The 23,630-nt window shown below is 33.8% G+C and overlaps 1 protein-coding gene and 1 long non-coding RNA gene across 3 annotated transcripts in view; both read left to right on the forward strand.

Annotated features, from left to right (window-relative positions):
- The window catches only part of LOC130681089 (chromodomain-helicase-DNA-binding protein 9-like), a 167,230-nt gene that overhangs the window by 100,004 nt on the left and 43,596 nt on the right, over positions 1-23,630 (forward strand). The window lies entirely within an intron of this gene.
- LOC130681090 (uncharacterized) overlaps positions 1-23,630 on the forward strand; it is an 83,254-nt gene that overhangs the window by 24,318 nt on the left and 35,306 nt on the right. For both annotated transcript variants that reach the window (XR_008994150.1, XR_008994151.1), the window contains exon 2: positions 5,881-7,516. This is a non-coding gene — a long non-coding RNA (uncharacterized LOC130681090). The remainder of the gene's footprint in view (positions 1-5,880; positions 7,517-23,630) is intronic.

Raw genomic sequence — 23,630 nt, forward strand, 5'->3', positions numbered from 1 at the left:
TCCCTATCATTCTACATCTGCTATTTGGCATCCTACAGGTACCATGAGTAATGGCATGGAAAATGAGCAATAGGACATGTTAGAAAAATAATAAGTAGATTAAAGTGGTTAGATTGTAGAGGATGTGGAGAGGTGGTGAGCTGGTGATTGGAAATGACAATAATTTTGAAGGGCCTGTATTAGTTGGATGTTTATAGGTTGGCTTTAGGTAACTACCACAGAACTTCCATTGGCAAATGACGTGAACAAATCCATGTTTTACAAAACTTAACTCTGGTTACAATGTGGATAATAGATTAAAATGAGAAAATACTTCGGCAAAAAGGTCAGTTTTATAATGCTATTAGTCGAATAAAGCATGTAGGAGAAAGACAGATTTTAGAAGAAAGTTAATTAGCTTGTCTTTGGACCTGTTGAGTTTATAACTGTGGAGAAGTCTAGGAGGCAGCTGGAGAGATGATTCCATACATAAAGATTTAAAAGTTGTCTGTATATGGATGATGGAAGACAAACTTACTCAGGGAGAGTATCCGAAGTGAGAAGAGGACTGAGGAGAGAGAAAGTTTAGAAGCATGGTTTCAAATAACTTCACCAATCTTGTTGCTGCCCTTTTAAATGTGTTCCATTTTGTCTATATTCTTCTTTAAAGGAGACACTCAGGAACGAATATAATACCCAGATTTGGTGTGACTAGCATAAAAGAATAAGACATTTTGTTTAACCAGCATCCTATTGATGGAGATATAGGCTATGTTCACTCTTTTGCTGGAGCAAGTAGTGCTGCAATAAATACCCTTATAGCTACCATTTCACTCTTATGAACATATTTCTAGAATAAATTGTTAGAAGGGAATTTGCTCAAAGTATATGTGCATTTGAAATCTTTATGGATATTGTCACATTTCTCTGGGAGATTTCACCATTCCACCAGCAATATATGAGAGAGTGTTTTTCCACAACTTCATAACTTCACCAATGTGTTATCAAACTTGGAAATCTCCATCAGTTTGATAGATCTCTGTGGTACATGATAAATCAGTGGTTCTGATTTGCATTCTCTTACTTTGACTATTGAACTTACTGTATCTTCTACCCATTTTTCTATTGGCTATTAGTAATTTTCTTGGAGAGTCATAGATGTCTTGATGTATTAAGAAATGAACACTATCAGTGTGAGTTGCATGTGTTTTTTCTCAACTTATTTTTCTTTTGTAATTCATTTTAATTTTATAATTAAAATTAATTTTAATAGAATTATTTATGTAATCTAGTGAGCCTTTAATGACATCTGGATTTTGTTCCATGGATAGAAAGCAAGGTACTCCATGTTTTCTTCTAGTACTTTCTAGTTTTTCATTTAATACTAGTTCTTTCATTTCTGACATATCTCTGATCCATTTGTGGTTTATCGATTTGAGAACGAAGTATGGATCTAAATATTTCAGGTGGTCACCAATTGTCCTGTTTATCTTACAGTTAATTTTACCCCAATTTGAAATACTAAATTACTTTTTAGTTTATGCTTGGCTTTGTATTTACCAATACCACAGTGTTTTGATAAATGAGATTTTTGTTAGTTCTTCCTAGTTGCTCTTCTGTTTCAGATCTTTTTCTGGCTTTACTTTCTATTTTTCTGTATTAACTCTAGAAATACCTTGCCTACCTCTGAGAAAACTTGGAAATTTTATAGAGACCATGTTAATTTCAGAAATTTGTATATGGAGAGTTTATTTTATAATAGGTTTCTATACAAGAGCACCGTATATAAAGAATTTGAATTTGTTGTAAACATTTAAAAATCAGGAAATTTCCCAAAGAAGTCTTAATGGATTTTCAGCTCCTTTATAAAAATTAGAAGGAACAATTAAACAAAGCTAACTGATGGCAGCACTTCTGTAGCCATAGTTCTCTCCTGGCCAATTTCACTCACTTTATGTCACCTGCCTGGCCTCTGTAGAATTTTCAGCCTGTAAGTACTTGTGAAATTGGTTATCTGCAGTGAAAAGAGGACCCATTAGTTACAAATTACTAGAATTGCTCCCAGACTTCATCCTTGAGATTCTTTTGTGTATAGGTTATGTTAACGATTGTTAATTCTGCCTTCCAACTTGAAAACACCTTGTTAAGCAAACTTTCCATACCTTTAAGTCTGATAATAAATTTTGAACCAGATAGGCTGAAGATAGAAATTCTGTAGTACACTATTGGAAAATCGATTAGTACTATTTGGATGTGGTTATTCAGCTAGTTATTAGTGTACTGTGACGTGATTTTACCAGCGTTAAGTTAGTAAACCTTGGCAAAAATTCTGTGCTATCTACCAATCATGTACAAAGAAGCCCCCTGGGAACCCTAAGGAAATGAGTAATTTGGGGCCATTTTAAGGTTTATCCCTTTAAATATTACACTTTTTATTTTAGCCAATTTTGATAGAATTTTTCACGTTTCAATAAGCTGAGAATATTTTGCCAGCAGCTTTTGTAAGATAAATTCTAGCCGAAATAAGCAGGTGAAGAGAGGCAACAAAGGGCTAGGTAGTTTATTTGAATGCAAATTCCCAGGTGATGTTCCACTGTCTGGCTATCACAGGAAGGTGAAGTCACACTTGCTCAGGGAGGTGGGGGTTTAATAAGGGTTTGGGAGGGGGAGGAGTGGGCAAGCTATCCTAGGGGGCGTGGAGAGGTATGATTGGCTAAAGGTGACATAATAGACAACTAGAAACTTTTTTTTTTCCTTCCAAGAGGGAGAAGGCTGACATCCGTGTCTTAGTTGGCACATCAGAAGGATGGAATTCAGGAAGACCTGTCCCCTTTCCATATAAGGCACAGATCTTGGGGTCTGTTCTGTTCTGCTTTTATGGTATCTCTCTGTTCTGTTTGCATGTCCTTGTTTTTCCTTTCTCCAGCCTAACAATAAATATTTTCTTAATTATATAATAAGTTAAAAGTAGATTGATACCATGTTTTTATAAAGTTGAATGATACAGACATTTACTAGAATGAGTTAAGACAATAGCTATTAAAGACTAACTTAAATGAGAGTTATGTTGGTTGTAGAATAAACTTTATAGCATTTAGGTAAAGTTAAAAAATAAGGTGGACCTGTATGATTAAAATTTGGTTGCATTAGATTTTATGGACATTTTTTTCATAGTTCACCTTTAGTCTCTGTTTTTGTAACTAAAGTTGACTACTTACATATATCTTGTCACATAAGAAATGTGTATCTTAGTATAGTATTGGTGTCTGTGTTCCTTTTCTTTATCATTAGATGTTACTCCTCTGTACTAACTTTTAAGAAAGCACAAATAACGTGCATTGTAGTGGTATACTTGTCTATATCCTCCTTCAGAGGTCAGTTATTTTTCATTTTCTTAGTGTCTGGACGTTTTCTATCAATAAATGTTTATTGGAGGAGTAAATAGCAAAATTGTTTTCTTTTGGAATTTCTACTTCTGCCCATATTTTGGGTAAGCCTCAGGTTACATAAATGTAGAGAACACTCTTCTTTAGGTCTAATCTACCATACCGTACAAAAAGTCAAAGACTATACCAGTTCTCTCCTGTGTGGAATATTACTGCTCTGCTATATCATAAACTTACTTCCTCAACAGTCTTCTAAAAATTATTTAACTACTTTTTAAGAATAAAATACACATAAGCCCATAGTAAATAAGTATAAATTCAGGATGTTTTACATTCACATTTTAAGTTCAAAGTAATACATTCTAAATATTCAACAAATTATTTTAGTCACTTCTAGGATGCATATTCTTTCCCTTTTTAGTATTTCTAAAATCAGGATACGTCTCAATCACTGTTTACCAGGTGACTGTATTGGAGCAATTGTCATTGCCTGTGCATATGCAGACTTAGAGCTGTTCACATTGCCTTTAGTTGGGCATTAGTACTACACGTGTTTAATTGTCATTTAAAATGTCTTTAAAAAGATATACTATGTTTCAGGATTTAACCAAAAAGTTACTGATTATGCAGAGAAGCACAGAAACAGTGTACAGAGCATAAATTTAATATCAATAAAGCAAATGTTTGTTGAAGAAATGCCAGCAATTCCATGTTTGCTTGCAGAGCAACAAGTGTTTTATGGATCAGAGTGCCTCAAGTCAGAAGAAATTATTAAATCCTTTGGAATAAGTCTAAGTCTAAAAATGTTTTACAAAGTTATTTCATTAATTTAACATAAAAAATTTGAAGTGGTGTGTCCTTGCTTAATTGGCAGCATTTTTTTCTTGTTATATCGACTAATGTTGTACTTTACATTTGATGATACTGGATTCAGTAACTTCGATGGTATTTCTTTTTATATTCCTTGATAAATAATCATACATCCATATAAAAACGTAAGAAATTGTTTTCCTGATTAGTGGCTTGTGTAGTCATAGATGCGCTTCCTATTCTAAAGTCTGAAGTTGAATTTGTTCTAAGGAAGTGATTTAACCACCTTATTTTTATACTTAATGGTTTTGTTCAGTTCAGAACACATAGCCCTCTATCTGCTTGGTGTCGCAGTTATAAAGGCTGGGAAAATAATTTTTTCTTTATTTCTGTATTTTACTTTTTCTAAAATCATATATGTGTTAAAACACTTAGGTACCGATGTCACTAGTAGTAAGCTAATCTCTAGTTAAAAATTAATATACAATTTTGTGGTTTTTATGTCACAGAATTTTTCAGAAATATTTCTGCATTTAAATAGAAGACATTTTGTTTAGGAAATTTATTTTTCCTAAAATGGACCTCCCAAAATAGAAGTTCTGGAAAAGCTTCTTAGGCCTGTGCTAATTTTTAAATAAACTAATACTGAGAAAAGCAGGAACCCACTTTTGTGATTTCTGTGCAAGACAGGGGTGGGGCACAGAACCATAAACATTTGTTAAAATGTTTGTTACAATCATGTAAGCCTGGAAAAAAATTGGCCAGCTATTTTTGCATATTTGTAACCTATTAGATCCTTTCCACACATAAATTTTTTTTGTGTGTATATACACATGCTTATAAATAGTGTTTTCTTGAGGGTATCTGAAAACTTAATTATTGCTTAGCTCAAGCTACTGTTTGTTTCTGCCTCAGCTTTATTATCAGTACACATTTACACAGTTTAGTAAATAAAATAAGCAACATATGTATTTCAAATGATTTAGGGAGATATGCTTCAGCACAAAATAATGACTATAACTGTACAAAGATGCTTGCTTTTACTGCACAGATGTTTAAATCAGTTAGCTGCTGGGAGGGCTTATCTTGAGTGGTAGATGAGCAAAAGGACCATGGTAGCAATATGTTGGGACATTCATTCCCAACATACCACATGTCTGTTTTCTGTCAGATGACTAGATGGCTAACTAGTCTCTTTGGGCCAGCTTGTCATGACCTCATATTCTTCTTCTTGATGCATTTTCACATATACCATATGAAGTAATAGATTTATCTGTTCAAGATGTCTACAGCAAAGATCACGACACTTATCAGAGGACTTTAAGTCAGCTATCTTAACAAGACATAACTCTGAAGTGTAATACATTTGTTTTATACGTGCCACAGCTTCTGGGGAGTGATGGCCAATTCATGGTATGGGAGAGAGTCTGGCATACCATTCTCAAGTTTACTTTACATTCTGTCATCCTAATATATGAACTTCAAAACAAATGAAAGAAATTGCCTTCATTTCAAATCCATATAGTCATGTCCCCTGCACCAGCACTTTTTTTCCTTGTGGGGAATATTAGCTATTTGCATTGAGTTACCCTACCAAAAAGTACAATACACTGAGATTTTGTTTTTAAGTTATGTGTAAGCTTTGTTTGTAGAACTTTGATGAATACTCATTATTAAGCTTTAATCGCTTTTCTTGTTTCTCTAGGATTCCAGCACATCATGACATGTCATTATCTAGAGCAGTAATGAACGTTGACCTGTTTTGGATTAGTTGATGACATTTGGAAATGATCCAGTAATACCTATTACAAAGAAGCTGAGTATACTCTATTTGGAGTGAACAGCCCAGATTGTTCTGAATTTTCCAAGATGATAGATCCAATGATGGACTTATTTGATGATGCCAATCTTTTTGGTGAAACCTTAGAAGGTTTGTCAGATGATGCATTTGTACAACCAGGACCTGTTTCACTAGTCGATGAATTGAACTTGGGTGCAGAATTTGAACCTTTGCACATAGACTCACTGAACCATGTTCAGGGTACTCCAACACATCAGAAAATGACTGATTATGAATAGTTAAATCAGTTTGATTCAATGAAATTTCATCCAGTTAATCAGTCTTTTGGTAGCCTAGCTGAACATGTGTTATCTCCACACCCTCAGTTTAATTATTCTCCAGTCCACCCCCAAAACCAACCCAATGGTTTGTTTCCAGATGTAGGAGATGGTAGTGCAATGTGGGGCCATCAGACAGCTACTAGCATTTCAAATCAAAATAGGTCTCCTTTTCACCAACAAGGACATTCTCACTCTATGCCTCACAATAAAAGCTTTATGGCACACCATGATTTTGCCTTATTTCATTCCAATGAACAACAAACACAGTGCACTTCACTCACAACAAAACTGAAATAATCTTAACACAGGGCAAAGTTCTCTAGGCCAGTCTAAAAATTTTATGGATGTTAATGTTTTTGGTCCACACAGAGTCAGTGTTAACCACACAGAGTCAGTGTTAACCACCCGCCACAAATTTCTAATGCATCTACTTCACAACAGTCTCTTTTGATGCAACAATTTTCGCAAACGCCAAATCCTTCAGTACACTTCCTCAAGTGTGGTAGTCGTCAGGAAGGAAATTTTAATGGACCTTCTCCAAATATGACTTCCTGTTCTGTCAGTAATTCACAGCAGTTTTCTTCCCACTATTCCTTTTCCAGTAATCATGTATCACCAAACAGTCTTCTCCAGCCCTCTGCAGTTCTTGGACCTAATCATACAAATCAGACTTTACCTGATTTTCCTGGAAGTAATTCCTTTTCACTTCGTAGGGGAATGAAGCAAGAATCCACTCAGCCTATGCTAAATCCCAATACGTCACTCAATTCAAATAATTTCCAAATGTTGCATTCATCACATCCTCAGGGTAATTGCAGCAATTCAAAATTATCTCCTGTGCACATGAACTTCCCAGATCCTTTTGATTCAGGAAGCCAAATGGTCCATTTCAGTGATCATGTAGGAACTAATGGCTTTTCATCTTTAGAAGAGAATTTACTTCATCAGGTAGAATCTCAGACTGAGCCATTCACAGGACTTGATCCAGAGGACCTCCTTCAGGAAGATCTCCTTCCCCAATTTGATGAGTCAACATTTGGGCAAGATAATTCAAGTCATGTTTTAGATCATGACCTTGATCGGCAGTTTACTTCACATCTTGTAACGTGGCCTTCTGATTTGGCTCAAACTCAGTTACATGGTCAGGCTGGTCTTGGCATTCATCACTTCCTAATCATCAACATTTACACGACAGAAATCGCCTTTACTTAAAGAGACAGGTATGTATCTTTTATTTTGGTGTTTTGGTAGGGTCAGCTTTTACTCATTGAGTTAATTTTACATGAGACATTCAAGATTTTCAGCAATTCTGTTAATATGTATATTTGGGCATAGGTTTTCATCGGTTTTATATTGTGGAAATGATTCATTGATGCACTCAAAGCAGTAGACTATTTCTATATTTAGAAAATTGTAAGTTTTTAAGAACTTCTTTGTAACTTTGAATTTTGATTGTCTTTAAAAGATCTATTATCAAAAGCAAAAACTTAACTAAAGGAAACAATAGGAACATTTTTTGCAAATATGAGCATAGGGTTAGTATTGCTCTAAAAAGCTCATATAAATTGATAAACTTAAGATCTTCATTGATAACTAGATAAAGCATATGAGCTGAAATTCACAAAAGATGAAATTAAATTTGTAAACACAACATTCAGAATAATGCAGCCTTAATGATTAAATTTGCAGTGTGGTTTCCTGTTTACCTGTTAGGAAAAAAATTTTAATATTAATAGTGGCAAATTTATGGTGAAATTGGAGCTTACATAGCTTTGTTAATTGATACAAATATATTGGAAAACAATTTGGTTGTTGTCTTTTGGGGTATAAAAATACTTTATTGTAGTAATCCCCAAATAGCAAAAGTAATATATCCAAAAATATTTATATTATTTTATCTATAAGGGAGAACTGGAAAGAGTATAATTTGTTATCATAGCCATGACAGACTGTTACAGGCATTGGAAAGACCTGAAGATTAACACTGAGAATATGTTAATGATGGGAAAAGCATAATTCAAAATTATGATCACAGTAAAATGATTAACAGTTCAGGCTTTGGTATCAGACTACTTGGGTTTTAGCTCTTGGCTCCTGTTACATATTAGATGTGTGGCTTTTAGCTAGTTATATAATTTTTGTTATATACCTAATAGGCTATATTAGGTATCTACCTAATAGGGCTTTGGTAAAGATGAAAAGAGTTATAATGTAAAAGTACTTAGAACTGTGCCTAGGGTATAGTAAGCACTTAATAAACATTATTGTAATTATTTTTTTTTTCATAGCAGTATGAAAATAAGTTTAGGGTAGTATAATTAATTGTACTTTGCTCTCTGTTCTTTTCATGTAAAATACTACTTTTATAATAAAAATTGTATTTAATGTAATATCTTACATTTTTCTGAAATCTTACTAAATTAACGATTCATAAAATGCTTCAACACCTTGGTTACCTGTGAGATTTGGTAGGCAATGAAATATACCATAGTTCTTGAAATTAAATATTTAGAGACCATTTTTTCATTTCAAAGTCTTGAAGTGTTTGAAAAAGATAAAATCTTTATCTTTTATTTGGGTTGATTTTAGTTCTGTTTCAAATATTATTTTCAGTACATCTTTTGAAACGTCTAAATTGATTTTAAGATACTTTAAGGCATTTGTAAACCTTCCCTTCCCCTTCTTGTGGTCTGCATAGAATGTTATGATTTTGCTCCCTCTACTGGAAGATCACGCATCTTAATTAGAAGGACCCTAGGAAAAACATCAGATTTGAACCGAGGGTCATCTGTTATACTTTATAGGTGAATTTCTGACTAGTTTGACTTATCATTTTGTCTAGTATATAATTGAAGTTACGAAGTCCGAAATTTGTTAACATTACTTTTCTGAATTTTATTTTTCTAAGGCTTTGTCATCATTTTAGTTTTGTTTTGTTTTTAATTCATGTTTTTCCTAAGCATGTTCTGTTGGCTTTACAAAGCAGTAAAGACTCCCTTTTATAGATTTGAAATGAATGGAAGGTAATTATAAATAAGTAGTTCCTAATATTACCAAATGGGAAGTACTAGCTGAGAGAAATTGTTTTCCAATCCATCGTAAGCAACTTTTAATAAATCATCATATTCTGTACTGATAAACTCATCAGGCTTTATTTAAATGTACTCACTTTTTTGTCTGAGTTTGTTTTGTTTTGCCAACCTGTTCTTTTTGTGACATGTTCAAGTGCTGATAAAGGGCAATCTGAAATACTTCTTTGAAAGTTCTCAAGTTTCCTATTATTTCTTACTGTTAAGAGTAAAAATCTGGAGTTGCTGTTTGTGGGGATGAAGAATAGAGAGGAATTGGTAGAGAAGATAGGGGATTGATATTATGATTATGACTTATGGATTGCTTATAGATTTTATATATACTGAGTTATGTCACTCTAAGTAGGTGAAATTCAAATGATTTCATATGTGTAATTTATAACAAATTTTGACAGCTTAAAAGTTTTTTGCCTATGTAATTTTGGCATGTTCCAGATTGTTATTGTTACTACATAGCCAAAATACTATATTAATAAGGAATTCTTACATTATTATGGTGTATTCCTAGGTTGTATGGAAAGAAATTTTTTCTTAGGTTTTTATAACTCTTAATTGCAATAATTTCCTTTTAGACTATTGGTAAATATGTATAGAAGCTAAGAGATTAAAAAATGATTAAGTGACGTAATTTTGTTTATTAAAAATAAGGTACATTTTGTTGTAGTCAAAGCAAGATACCTTTTATCTCCTGTGAAAATCCTCGTTGGCACTCTATTTAGGACTCTAGAAAGCTTCAGTGAAAGTGTTGGCTGTATAAAAATTATTTCTAAGCCTTACTTTTTCTTATTCCCCAACTGAGGGTGGGGTGGTTGTGGGTATAATTTCAAATGTCTTAAAGTAAGCAACCTGAAGTCTGTGTCAGTCTTTAAAAACAGTGCTGATGACATTTATTATATACATAATTGACTCTAGAATTTTATCACTTAAACAATAGAAAAAAAGGTGAGAAGCTACAGCAAGTATTTCTAAATGTAAGCACTTGCAAAACATCATGGAGAAAATACTACTTTATTTTCATCTCTCATTAGAGCAAAGGAGTTGTGAGAGAGTACTATACATTTTTTATTCTCATGACAAAACTTTCTCCTATTTTGTAACAAAACCTTTCGTTTTGGTCTTTGTTCAAATTGAAATAACATGGAGCATTGCATGGTCTCTCAATGTAAATTAAATTTAATGTAAAATTCTCTAGCAGTGAAAAATATATGGGATAGCTGAAATAGCAGGCAGCAGAAAATAGAATTTTAGGATGTACATAATTACACAAAATTCCATGTTGACTTTTGTGTTCTGATAAATTTATTACTTTACTTACTACCTTGAATTTTGTTTTATTTTTTTCCTGAAGGTAGAGAAACTTACATTACTTATAAGCTTTAAAAATTAAGAAAATAGAAAGACAGGTTTGAACAGCCTATGTAAAGCACTTTTTAAAATACTGGATTTTTTTCTCATAAAAACAATACATGGTTAGTATTAAAAAATTGGAACATATAGAAAACAAACACTTGAAAATTAAGTTACCTGCAATAACACTACCAAAAGATACTTCTGTTGACATTTTGTTGTTTAAGTTTCCAGTGACATCTGTTGTCTGTCTGTCCCCTGTCCTCCACTTACATATTTTTACATTTTTAAGAAACAAAATTTGGATCATATAGTTTATGCTGTTTGGCATCTTGCTTTGTTAATGTGATTAACATATTATAGACATCTTTCATTATCATTAAACATTTTTCTGAAAATGAATTTGAACGGCTGAATAGTTTGCCATTGTAAGGTTGCTAAAGTATCATATAAAAGTAAGGTTCTAATGGAGATCTGGAAAAATTTGAATCAAGGTAATTAAAATATCTATATTTTTCTTGTATATATTACCATAATATTCAATTTAAAGTAGGTGTATAGTAACAGCAAAAATTATAATAACACATAGCACTGACTTTGTGCCAAGCACTGTTCTAAATGCTTAACTTAGTTAACACACTTGAAATAATCCTGTTATTTGGATACAGTTATTTCTTTCCATTTCCATGGGAGGAAATTGAGGTACAGAGAAGCTAAGTGATATACTCAAAGTCACATAGCCAGTGTGGAGACAGCCAGTGGCCGGCCATTCTGGATTCAAATCGAATTTGACTCCCATTATATGCAGTCTTGACCACTTTCACTTTACTTCAGAGTGTGTTAGTGCATTGTAATATATAACAATAAAATTCTGTACTAAATGATTTCTCCTTACACTGAGGGCCCTTCCATCCCCCACCTTCAAAAATCTACCTTACTTACTGTTGAGGCAAAAACTTGCTTTAGAACCTTTAAGTGAAAAAGACCGTGTAGCTCATGTTTTCTGGCTTTTTTGGCAAATAGTTTGTCCATTACCAGAGGACAAAACAACCCCTAAACAAAAAAAGTAAACTGAAATAGCTATTGCTTCCAAAAATGTTTTGGACATTCTTTTCTAAGATTGTGTGTTTAAGATGATAGCAAATGCTGTAAAGGTAAACCTGATTATTATCTTCAAACATTTGAAGGACTTTAGAGGTCAGAATTAGTCCTACTAAGTGGAAGTCACAGAAAAGCAGTTATCATGTAGATAGAAAGATGTTTGGAATAAAGCTCTTTGACTTAAAGTAAGTAAATGGAATGGTTCAGATATGTCACAGATGGAATTCCTATAGTGGGTGGAAAGGATTAAATTGGTAGGTTCTTTTCATCTCTAAAGATTCTGTGTTTGTAATTTGGGATTTCATTGTAGGACATATTATTCATACTGCCTATTGAAGCCCCTGGGAGGCAGTTACAAATAATGAAAAAAAGTAAAGAAATATGGCAAGGTCTGTGTTATTCAACAATGTTAGGGAATTTATTATAGATGAATAAATTTTCCAGATAGTTGTAATGTATTCTGTTAAGCATCAAAATCTTTAATTATATGGCTCTTTTTTTCCCAGAGGGTGATGGTGATGGTAGTAGAATGTTCAGTTAGGAAAGGATAAAATCTTAGATTTTGTAGGGAGGTCTTGTATGTTCAAATTAGTAATGCTATTGCTGCACTTCCACGAATTACGCTAAGTAAGAATCTATTAGAATACATTAAGTATTTGAAAATTACCTTAAGCATAAACACAGCTAATTTTGTGTTTAAGTAAAATTATTACTAAAAAGAGGAAAACGTATGTAAAACTACAGCAAGGGATTTGCTCTACTTTGCTCATACCCACTGAACCAGGAGGATCCCAAACTCATAGCTACTTTTTGTTTTACAGTGGTAACTTTTCCTAAGACAAAAAAACCCAGATACCTGAACAGTTAAAAGACTTGTCACTCCACTTATGCCCTAGACAAAAAGAAGAGAAAAAAACTAGCTAATATTGCGATTTGAATAATTAAAACTCTTATAATGTGCTATCCCTCTATTTCTCAAAATTTATTTAAATCATTATGCATTTGGCATGGCATTGCTTATGAGAAATCTCACAATTCTTAGTTGTCTAAGCCAAAACACAAAATAGCAATTCTGTAGAGAAATGTCCCTTTTTTGTTTTTCAATTAAAATGGACTAATTTTTAGTTTTGACATTTGTCAAATCTTCTAGATTAAAATGCTTTATTTGAACTGGGAAGTTTGCAGAATGTTAGTTAGCTCAAAAATATGGTCTTAAGTATTAAACTGTTTACTATGTTATAGGAGAGTAGAGCTCTGTGCTTCCTGCCAGGAATCCCTGAAACCCCAGTAGTTCAGAGTAGCTAGATCTAAGGCTGTTGCCCTCTAACATGCATACTTAAGGGTGAGAGGCGAACAGGAAGTGAGTTCTTGGGGTGGGGAAGAGGCAGCTAGCTGTTGGTGAGAAATTTGTGGGTATGTGAAGAGCATGAGATTCAAGCCAGACTTCAAAGTAGGTCTAACAGAACTTTGTTGCATTTAATTTTATTGATGAGATGCACTCCCAAATACCTTAGAATTACTCAGTCATTTACTTACCATTATTAATGTCTGTAATTGAAAATAAAGTGTTAGGGGTTACTAAGCTCTCCAACTTGATTCCTATTATGATAAAATGAATACACAGTTGTTTTGAAATACTTAAATACAGGTGATCAGGTTTCTTTGCTTGGGTGTTGGACTGAAATGATTTTAAATTAAGGAAATATTTTAATACAACATGGTGTGGAAATGATAGCATAATATGGAAATATTTATGGGGAGAGATGGCGTATCATTAGAAAGCTTGGACTCTGGTTTTCAGTTAGATCTGGTAATTTGTTGTGGTCAACTATGCAAATACCTTACACATTTGTTATATAAGCAATACCTTATAAATTATGAGAGGAGGACATCTTTAAGTAAGGTTTTTTTTTCCTAATGAATTTATATTTCTGTACTTTAAAACAGTACAAGTTTATATTGACCAGTTTATGAAAAAAGAATTTTAAAGCTGCATAAGATTTTACTCTATCCTCATATAAAAAGTATTGAAGTGGTCTTGCTTCCTTGCTGTCACAAAACTAATTAGCAGATTCCTTTTGTAGTTTAAACTCTACAGTGTTTGTTGTTTGTTTTCATGGCCTTCTGTATTTTTTTATTAAAGTATAATTGACATACAATATTATATTGGTTTCAACTGTACAACATAGTGATTTTAGGGTGATCAGAAATAAAAGTGATACCACAGTACAGTCAGACACTTTCATTTAATGTGGTATGTTGTAAAATCCAGTTATAACCAACTTTGGTTATCTCCAAATTGAAAAATATATATTCATTAGGAAATGAAAGTGTATATTCATGAAATGAAAATGAAAAATACATATTCATTTTGTTTTAGTATATGTAGTTTTAATGTGTATTAAGTTTTTAACTCTATCTTTAGTGTTAAAAAAATACACCCTAATTGTATTTATTATATATACCAATTGTATATCTGTGAATGACTAAATTTATATAACATCTGTTTTGGAAATGTTACATTTTTACTGCTTTTATTTGTTAAGTGTTTACTAGATGTTTACCAAGCATAAGAGATTATACTGGGCAGTGAGGTTGCAAAAATGAATAAGATACTGTCCTTTGCCTTTGAAGAACTCAAACTGAAAATGAAGTTATACTTTCCCCTATTGATCTATATTATAATTTCAGATTTGTTTTAATTTTTTATTCAATCTCAGTTGACAGTAGCTTCCAGCACTTTCCCTCAGCCCTCCAGCTAAGTGATTTGGAGTGAGTGATTTACAAACAAAAATTAATTTTCTGGACCCATCCTATTTAAAGAAAGTGCTCGCCTAAGTTCCTTAATTAGTTCTGTTTCATGATGTTTTAGCAATCTGTAAGTATTTGATTCTTCATATACATACTATAATTTGTTAATTGCTTGTAATACACTGCTGTTTGGGTCCAGTTGCTTTTGTAAAGGCAGAGTCAAGAAAGGTCCTTTTCTTTAAGCTTTTAATCAACTTAAATTTATTATCAACTATTGCAAAATTATTATAAAACTGTCATGTGACTCAAGTTGGAGCACTATTTTCTTCTCTCAAAAAACACTAGTTACTGGGAGATACATTATACTACAAGATTATATTGCTAGATAAATTTTCTTTTTTTTCCCTAAATACCTCAAATGAAAGTAAGATACTTAGGACTAATTTTTTTTAAATTAATATGGTAAACATTGAATGTAATTGGAGATAGAAATAGTAGTGACATTTGCATAGTATATTTAAAAAATGGTTTTACTTACATTATCTCTTAATAATCACCTAGGGTATATATTAGTTGGTATTATTTCTGAGAATTTACAGATCAGGTATTTGAGGATTTAAGAGGGAAAGTCTAAAATCAAATAGCTACTAATTGTTTAGCAGAAACTTGGTTCTAAATTCACTGTTTCGTACCACACCAAACTGCCTTTCGACAGCAGCAGAAACAGTGTTCATTGAGCTGTATCAGGTACTCTGCTAAGTATAGAGACCTCTAAGGCTAGGCCTGCAAATCTTTATTTTTGTTATTTTGCAAGAAAAAAGATGCTCCAAATAAGCTTAAGCAGTATTAGAAATGCCAGAATTAAAAACTTACATTGAAAGTATCATTTTTTCCCTAACTTTTATTTGAAAATAGTTTATAAACTTACAGAAAAATTTAAAAATTAATACAATGAATATTTATATACCATTCACACAGACTCATTAACTTAAGTTTCTGCTGCATTTGCTTTCTCGCTCTATTTTATTTTTAACAAAAGGTTCTTTTCCTAAGTAATAAAATTTAGCATCATCAATAATGAGATATGGCACTTTACCTCTAAATATGTCAACATGGCTTTCCTTAGGAAGGGTACATTCTCCTACAAGAATGCTGTATTTTTATCACAGTCAAGAAATTTAACACATACTACCAGTCAATACTACCTATTGTACTATCCAAATTCAAATTTCTCAAATTATCCCAATAATATTCTTTAAAATTGTTTGTTTTAAAATCCAGGATCCAGTCAAGGGTCAGGCATTGCATCTAGTTGTTATGTTTCTTTAATCTCCTCTAATACAGGTTTTCTGTGCCTTTCTGTACTTTGCTGATATTGATAATTTCTAACTGGATTTTTTCAAAGTTAAGAACGTTTGCTCTTCAAAATACACTATTAAGAAAAGAAATGGCAAACTAGAATATTGCAACTCAATGACAAGACAACTCAGATTTTTAAATAGGCAAAGATTTTAACAGAAACTTCACTGGAAAAGATAATGTGGATGGCAATAAGCTCATGAAAAGATACTCAACATTATGGGTCACTAAGGAAATGCAAATTAAAATCACAGTAAGATACCACTACCCACCCATTAGAATGGCTAAAATTAAAAAGATTGACCATCCATGTGTTGTAAACGATATGAAAGCAAGTGGAACTCTCACACACTTGTTATGGGAAATGTAAAGTGTTTATATTTGGAAAATCTTCTTGTTATTTCTTAAAAAGTTAAGCATATACCTATGAAAGAGTCAGCAATTCCTACATATTTACCAAATGGAAATAAAAGTGTGTGTCCTCACACTGCTAATTAAACTATAACTAAGGCCTTAGGTTATACTTAGAATTCATTTGCAATCTGAATTCCCCTTTGCCATGTAACTTAACATATTCACAAATTTTACAGATTAGGAAATTGATTTCTTTGGGGACCATTATTACTCTGCATAACACAAACCATGAGGCCAATTAAAAGATACTCCTTTAAACAAAGAATGAATTAACAAAGGCCTGTTTTATGACTCTGACCTGTTTACTAAAAACCTGTTTGAGTATCTTATCCTAATTTTTCTGTTCAGTCTCTTCTCTCTGCTTCTCATGCTAGAAATCACTAGGAATCTAGAGTGTAATGAATTGAGAGTTGGGCCATTTGCAACTTACAGTTTCAGATTTCTCGATAATGCATATGAAGTGATTTAAACGAATTCAACAGTTATTGAAAAAAAATATTTTCGTTCATGCAGCAATTAGTTAATAAGCCTCCGTCCTATACCATGCATCTTTCTGGTTACTTTTTATATGTCATCACATTTTATCTTCAATAATCTTACAATGTTAATGGCAGCATACTAATTTATAAGTAAAGAAACCAGACTTGAGGCACTATATGATTATAAGTTATAGAAACCAAGAATTGAGAAAATATGAACACAGATTTGAGAAAAGTAGGTATAGAAAAAAGATAAAGCAGTCATGATTTTGTAGTTCATAATCCAGTGTTTTTACTTGTTTTATTAATATTTACATAATTATAAAATAATCTTATATAATTTTAAGTTAAATCCATAGACATCTTAGATAGTGTAGTACTGTGGGGGTCAGTACTATTATTTAAATCGGATAATCTGATTTCCAAAGTGTTACTGTATTTTATTTTGTCAAAATGCTGTGGACTGTTCCTTTATATTATGTGCTTTCAGCACTTTCTTAATGTTATTCATGTGGCTATCTCTTACTGAATTGAGCCATAGTGACTAGAAAGTTAAATTAATGATTCTTGTCAGACAAATGAGCTGTCTATGAAGGAAAGGAATTATATAGTCTTTGTCTTTGTTCTTGGCATCACTCATTTGTTTCGCAGTTCCAGTGTTGATTGGACAGTAAATCTCTTGGAGGAGGTTTTCAGATGTGAGTTTCATTGATAAAGTGGGCAAAACACTGAATTTGGAGTTACGAGAGGTGGACCGATGTCCTGACCCTGCTCTCTCTCTACCATGTCTTAGACAAGTTACCTTCTTTGCAGTTTCCTCGTCTGTGATACATGGAGATGTATTTTTGACATTTTTTTATTAGTAAGTGTGACAACAAATTTGGAAGTGTTATATAAATTGTATAGTCAGCTTGTTGTTTAATAATGATTATTTGTTTTAAGGATTTTTTAATTTTTAGAACTACAAGGAACTTTAAAAATTAATCAATCATTAAAGACTTTACAGTTGTACAAACTGAGGCCCAGATGTTGAGTCCACATAACTGTTTGTTGCATGGTCTAAAAGACATTTCCTGATCCCATTTCCTTTTTATTCTTATTGAACTGTTTCTTAACTCGTTTTTATGCAGGCTTGCCCCAAATATTTGTGGGTTACATGGAATGAGTACAAATTGAAGCTCTCATGTTATATGTCAGAATATGTAAAAGTTGTGAATAAGACCAGTAAACTGTTAAATATGTTCTGTCCCTCTTGACAAATGGGAGCACTGGTTTGAATGAAGAATTCTTATACTCCTTCTAGTTCCACATCCAGAGTATGGCAGAAGTGGGCCATAGAAATTCTTTTTCCACCCCTTGTTCCATCCTGCACCTTGTGGGGCCTGATGAGCACATGTGGACTTCTTAGCCTATATATCCAACCTCCACCTCCCTCTCTCCATCTTTTTTGGCCTAAGCATGTACATACAGGCAATAAATGTATTCCTTGTGATACAAGGAGTTCCTTGAGAGAACAAACCCAGGAAATAGACCCAGGCTGGCTCTGCAAGTGTGTGTAAAACCGTTTTAGAGTCTCTGAGTACATGGAGCATGTTCTAGAAGAGAGGAAGGGTAATACATTCTTTGGGCTCTGAGAACTGGCATGGCAGAGAGACCAGACCCTCTAAATTGTGAAGCCCAAGGAAGGGATCCTTCTTGCGTGATCTGAAGGAAGGTGTTTTCTTGCTGAGCAGTGGAACAAATCTGTGAAGTTGGTGAGAGCTGATAGATTAGTTCGATGTGTGGATAGCTCGTCTCTGATCAGGGGAATGATTTTGTCTCTAAGGAAATGATAATCATTATCTATGCATTGGGCTCTGTATCTATGAATTCAAATATTGTCAATTTATGGACTATTTTGAGTTTATGGGTGACTGTATAGCTTCTTTTTTTTTAGCTTTCTTTTTTTTAATTTTGGTATTATTAGTATACAATTACATGACCAACATTGTGGTTACTAGATTCCCCCCATTCTCAAGTCCCCACCACATACCCTATTACAGTCACTGTCCATCAGTGTAGTAAGATGCTACAGAGTCACTACTTCTCTGTGCTGTAGTGCCTTCCCCGTGATCTTCCGTACATTATGTGTGCTAATCGTAATGCGCCTTATTCCCCTTCTACCTCCCTTCCCACCCCACCCCCCAGTCCCTTTCCCATTGTCAACTGTTACTCGATCCTTGGTTTCTGTGAGTCTACTGCTATTTTGTTCCTTCAGTTTTTGGTTTGTTCTTATTCTTGACAGATGAGCGAAATCATTTGGTACTTGTCTTCCTCCAACTGGCTTATTTCACTGAGCATAATACCCTCTAGTTCCATCCATGTTGTTGCAAATGGTAGGATTTGTTTTCTTCTTGTGGCTGAATAATACTCCATTGTGTATATGTACCACCTCTTCTTTATCCATTCATCTACTGATGGACACTTAGGTTGCTTCCATTTCTTGGCTATTGTAAACAGCATTGCAATAAACATAGGGGTGCATATGTCTTTTTGAAACTGGGCTGCTGCATTCTTAGCGTAAATTCCTAGGAGTGGAATTCCTGGGTCAAATGGTATTTCTATTTTTAGTTTTTGGGAAACCTCCGTACTGCTTTCCACAACAGTTGAACTAGTTTACATTCCCACCAGCAGTGTAGGAGGTTTCCCCTTTCTCTGCATCCTCGCCAGCATTTATTGTTGTTTGTCTTTTGGATGGTGGCCATCCTAACTGGTGTGAGGTGATATCTCATGCAGTTTTAATTTGCATTTCTCTAATGATTGGCGATGTGGAGCATCTTTTCATGTGCCTGTTGGCCATCTGAATTTTATCTTTGGAGAAGTGTCTGTTAATATTCTCCACCCATTTTTTTAATCTGTTTATTTGCTTTTTGGGTGTTGAGTTGCATGACTTCTTTATATATTTTGGACGTTAACCCCTTGTCGGATATGTCATTTACAAATATATTCTGCCATACTTTAGGATGCCTTTTTGTTCGGTTGATGGTGTTCTTTGCTGTGCAGAAGCTTTTTAGCATGATGTAGTTCCACTTGTTCATTTTTTATTTTGTTTCCCTTGCCCAAGGGATGCATTCAGGAAAAAGTTGCTCATGTTTATATTCAGTAGATTTTTGCCTATGTTTTCTTCTAAGAGTTTTATGTTTTCATGACTTACATTCAGTTCTTTGATCCATTTCAAGTTTACTTTTGTGTATGGGGATAAACAATAATCCAGTTTCATTCTCTTCCATGTAGCTGTCCAGTTTTGTGGGTTTTTTGGTATCATTAATCTATAATTACATGAGCAACATTATGGTTACTAGACTCCACCCATCATCAAGTCCCCCCAACATACCCCATTATAGTCACTGTCCATCAGTGTAGTAAGATGCTATAGAATCACTGCTTGTCTTCTCTGTGTTGTACAGCCCTCCCCATGCCCCCCGCACATTATGTCAGCTAATAGTAATGTCCCCTTATCCCTCCCTTCCCACCCATCGTCCCCAGTCCCTTTCCCTTTGGTAACTGTTAGTTCCTTTTTGGGTTCTGTGAGTCTGCTGCTGTTTTGTTCCTTCAATTTTTTTCTTTGTTCTTATACCTAGCAGATAAGTGAAATCATTTGATACTTGTCTTTTTCTGCCTGGCTTATTTCACTGAGCATAATATACCCTCTAGCTCCATGCATGTTGTGGCAAATGGTAGGATTTGTTTTCTTCTTATGGCTGAATAATATTCCATTGTGTATATGTACCACCTCTTCTTTATCCTTTCATCAACTGATGGACACTTAGGTTGCTTCCATTTCTTGGCTATTGTAAATAGTGCTGCTATAAACACAGGGGTGCATATGTCTTTTTGAATCTAAGAACTTGTATTGTTTGGGTAAATTCCAAGGAGTGGGATTCCTGGGTCAAGGGGTATTTCTATTTTTAGTTTTTTGAGGAACATCCATATTGCTTTCCACAATGGTTGAACTAGCTTACATTCCCACCAGCAGTGTAGGAGGAGTTCCCCTTTGTCCCCAACCTCACCACTATTTGTTGTTCATAGTCTTTTCAATGCTGGCCATCCTTACTGGTATGATATGATAACTCATTGTGGTTTTAATTTGCATTTCCCTGATGATTAGTGATATGGAGCTTCTTTTCATCTGTCTGTTGGCCATCTGAATTTCTTCTTTGGAGAATTGTCTCTTCATATCCTTGCCCATTTTTTAATTGGGTAATTTGTGCTTTACGGGTGTTGAGGCATGTGAGTTCTTTATATATTTTGGATGTTAACCCTTTGTTGGGTATGTCATTTATGAATATATTCTCCCATACTGTAGGATGCCTTTTTGTTCTACTGATGATGTCCTTTGCTGTACAGAAGCTTTTTAGTTTGATGTATTCCCATGTGTTCATTTTTGCTTTTGTATCCCTTACTCCTGGAGATGCATTCAGGAAGAAGTTGTTCATGTTTATATTCAGGAGATTTTTACCTATGTTGTCTTGTGAGAGTTTCATGGTTTCATGACTTACATTCAGGTCTTTGATCCATTTCGAATTTACTTTTGTGTATGGGTTTAAACAATAATCCAGTGTCATTCCCTTGCATGAAACTCTTGCATAAATCCTACCATTTGCAACAGCATGGATCGAGATGTAGGATATTATGCTCAGTGAAATAGAGCAGGCAGAAAAAGACAAGTGCCAAATGATTTCCCTCATTTGCGGAGTATAGTAACAAAGCAAAACTGAAGGAACAAAAGAGCAGCAGATTCACAGACTTCAAGAAGGGAGTAGCGGTTACCAAAATGAATAGGTGTGGGAGGGTTGGTCAGGAGGGAAGGAGATGGGAATTGATGGGTATTATGTTTCGTACACATGGTGTGAGGGGTCACGGGGAAAGCAGTGTAGCACAGGGAAGGCAAGTAGTGAATCTGTGGCATCTTACTACAGTGATGGACAGTGACTGCAATAGGGTATGGGTTGGGACTTGATAATATGGGTAAATGTAGTAACCACATTGTTTTTTCATATGAAACTTCATGTATATCAATAATACCTTAATAAAAAATAAAAATAAATAAATAAATAAAAATAAATACAAGTGGGGAGAGGTGGCATCCTTATCTTGTTCCTGATCTTAGAGGAAAAGCTTTCATCTTTTCGCTGTTAAGTATAATGTTGGCTGTGGGTTTGTCATATATGGCCTTTATGATGTTGAGGTACTTGCCCTGTGTGTCCATTTTGTTTTGAGGGTTTTTATCATGAATGGATGTTGAATTTTGTCGAATGCTTTTTCTGTATCTGTGGAAATGATCATGTGGTTTTTTTCCTTTTTGTCGATGTGGTGGATGATGTTGATGGATTTTGGAATGTTGTACCATCCTTGCATCCCTGGGATGAATCCCACTTGATCATGATGGATGATTTTTGTATGTATTTTTGAAGTCGGTTTGCTAATATTTTCTTCGGTATTTTTGCATCTTTGCTCATCAGCGATATTTTTGTGTAATTTTATTTTTTTGTGGTGTCTTTGCCTGGTTTTGGTATTAGAGTGATATTGGCCTCGTAGAATGAGTTTGGGAGTATTCCTTCCTCTTCTGCTTTTTGGAAAACTTTAAGGAGGATGGGTATTAGGTCTTCAGTAAATATTTGATAAAATTCAGCAGTGGTCGAAGTGTTTTGTTCTTAGGTAGTTTTTTTATTACCAGTTCAATTTCCTGGCTAGTAATTGGTCTATTCAGATTTTCTGTTTCTGCCTGGGTCAGCTTTGGAAGGTTGTATTTTTCTAGAAAGTTGTCCATTTCTTGTACGATATCCAGTTTGTTAGCATATACTTTTTTATGGTAATCTGTCATAAATCTTTGTATTTCTGTTGTGTCCGTAGTGATTTTTCCTTTCTCATTTCTAATTCTGTGTATGTTTGTAGACTCTCTTTTTTCTTGATAAGTCTCGCTAAGGGTTTATCTATTTTGTTTTTTTTTTCTCAAAAAACCAGCTCCTGTTTTCATTGATTCTTTCTATTGTAATATCAATATCGATTTATTTATTTCCACTCTAATTTTTATTATGTCCCCTCTTCTACTGACTTTGGGCCTCATTTGTTCTTTTTCTATTTTCGTTAATTGTGAGTTTAGACTGTTCATTTGGGATTGTTCTTTTCTTGGGTATACCTGTACTGCTGTATACTTCACTCTTTCCATGGGCTTTGCTATGTCCCACAGATTTTGTGGTGTTGAATTATTGTTGTCATTTGTCTCCATATATTGCTTGGTCTCTGTTTTTACTTGGTCATTGATCCATTGATTATTTAGAAGCATGTTATTAAGCCTCCATGTGTTTGTGGGCTTTTTCATTTTCTTTGTGGAATTTATTTCTAGTTTCATACCTTTGTGATCTGAGAAACTGGTTGGTATAATTTCAGTCTTTTTGAATTTACTGAGGTTCTTTTTGTGGCCTAGTATATGATCTATTCTTGAAAATGTTCCATGTGCACATGAGAAGAATGTGTATCCTGTTGCTTTTGGATGGAGTTTTCTGTAGATGTCCATTTGGTCCTTCTGTTCTAATATGTTCTACAGTGCCTCTGTCTACTTATTTTCTGTCTGGTTTACTGTGCTTTGGAGTGAGTGATGTGTTGAAGTCTCATAAAATGAATGCACTGCATTCTCTTTCTCCCTTTAATTCTGTTAGTATTTGTTTCACCTATGTAGGTGTTCCTCTGTTGGCTGCATAGATATTTATAATAGTTATATCCTCCTGTTGGACTAACCCCTTTATCATTATGTA

Source organism: Manis pentadactyla, chromosome 15, assembly GCF_030020395.1.
Source record: "Manis pentadactyla isolate mManPen7 chromosome 15, mManPen7.hap1, whole genome shotgun sequence".
Lineage (NCBI taxonomy): Eukaryota > Metazoa > Chordata > Mammalia > Pholidota > Manidae > Manis > Manis pentadactyla.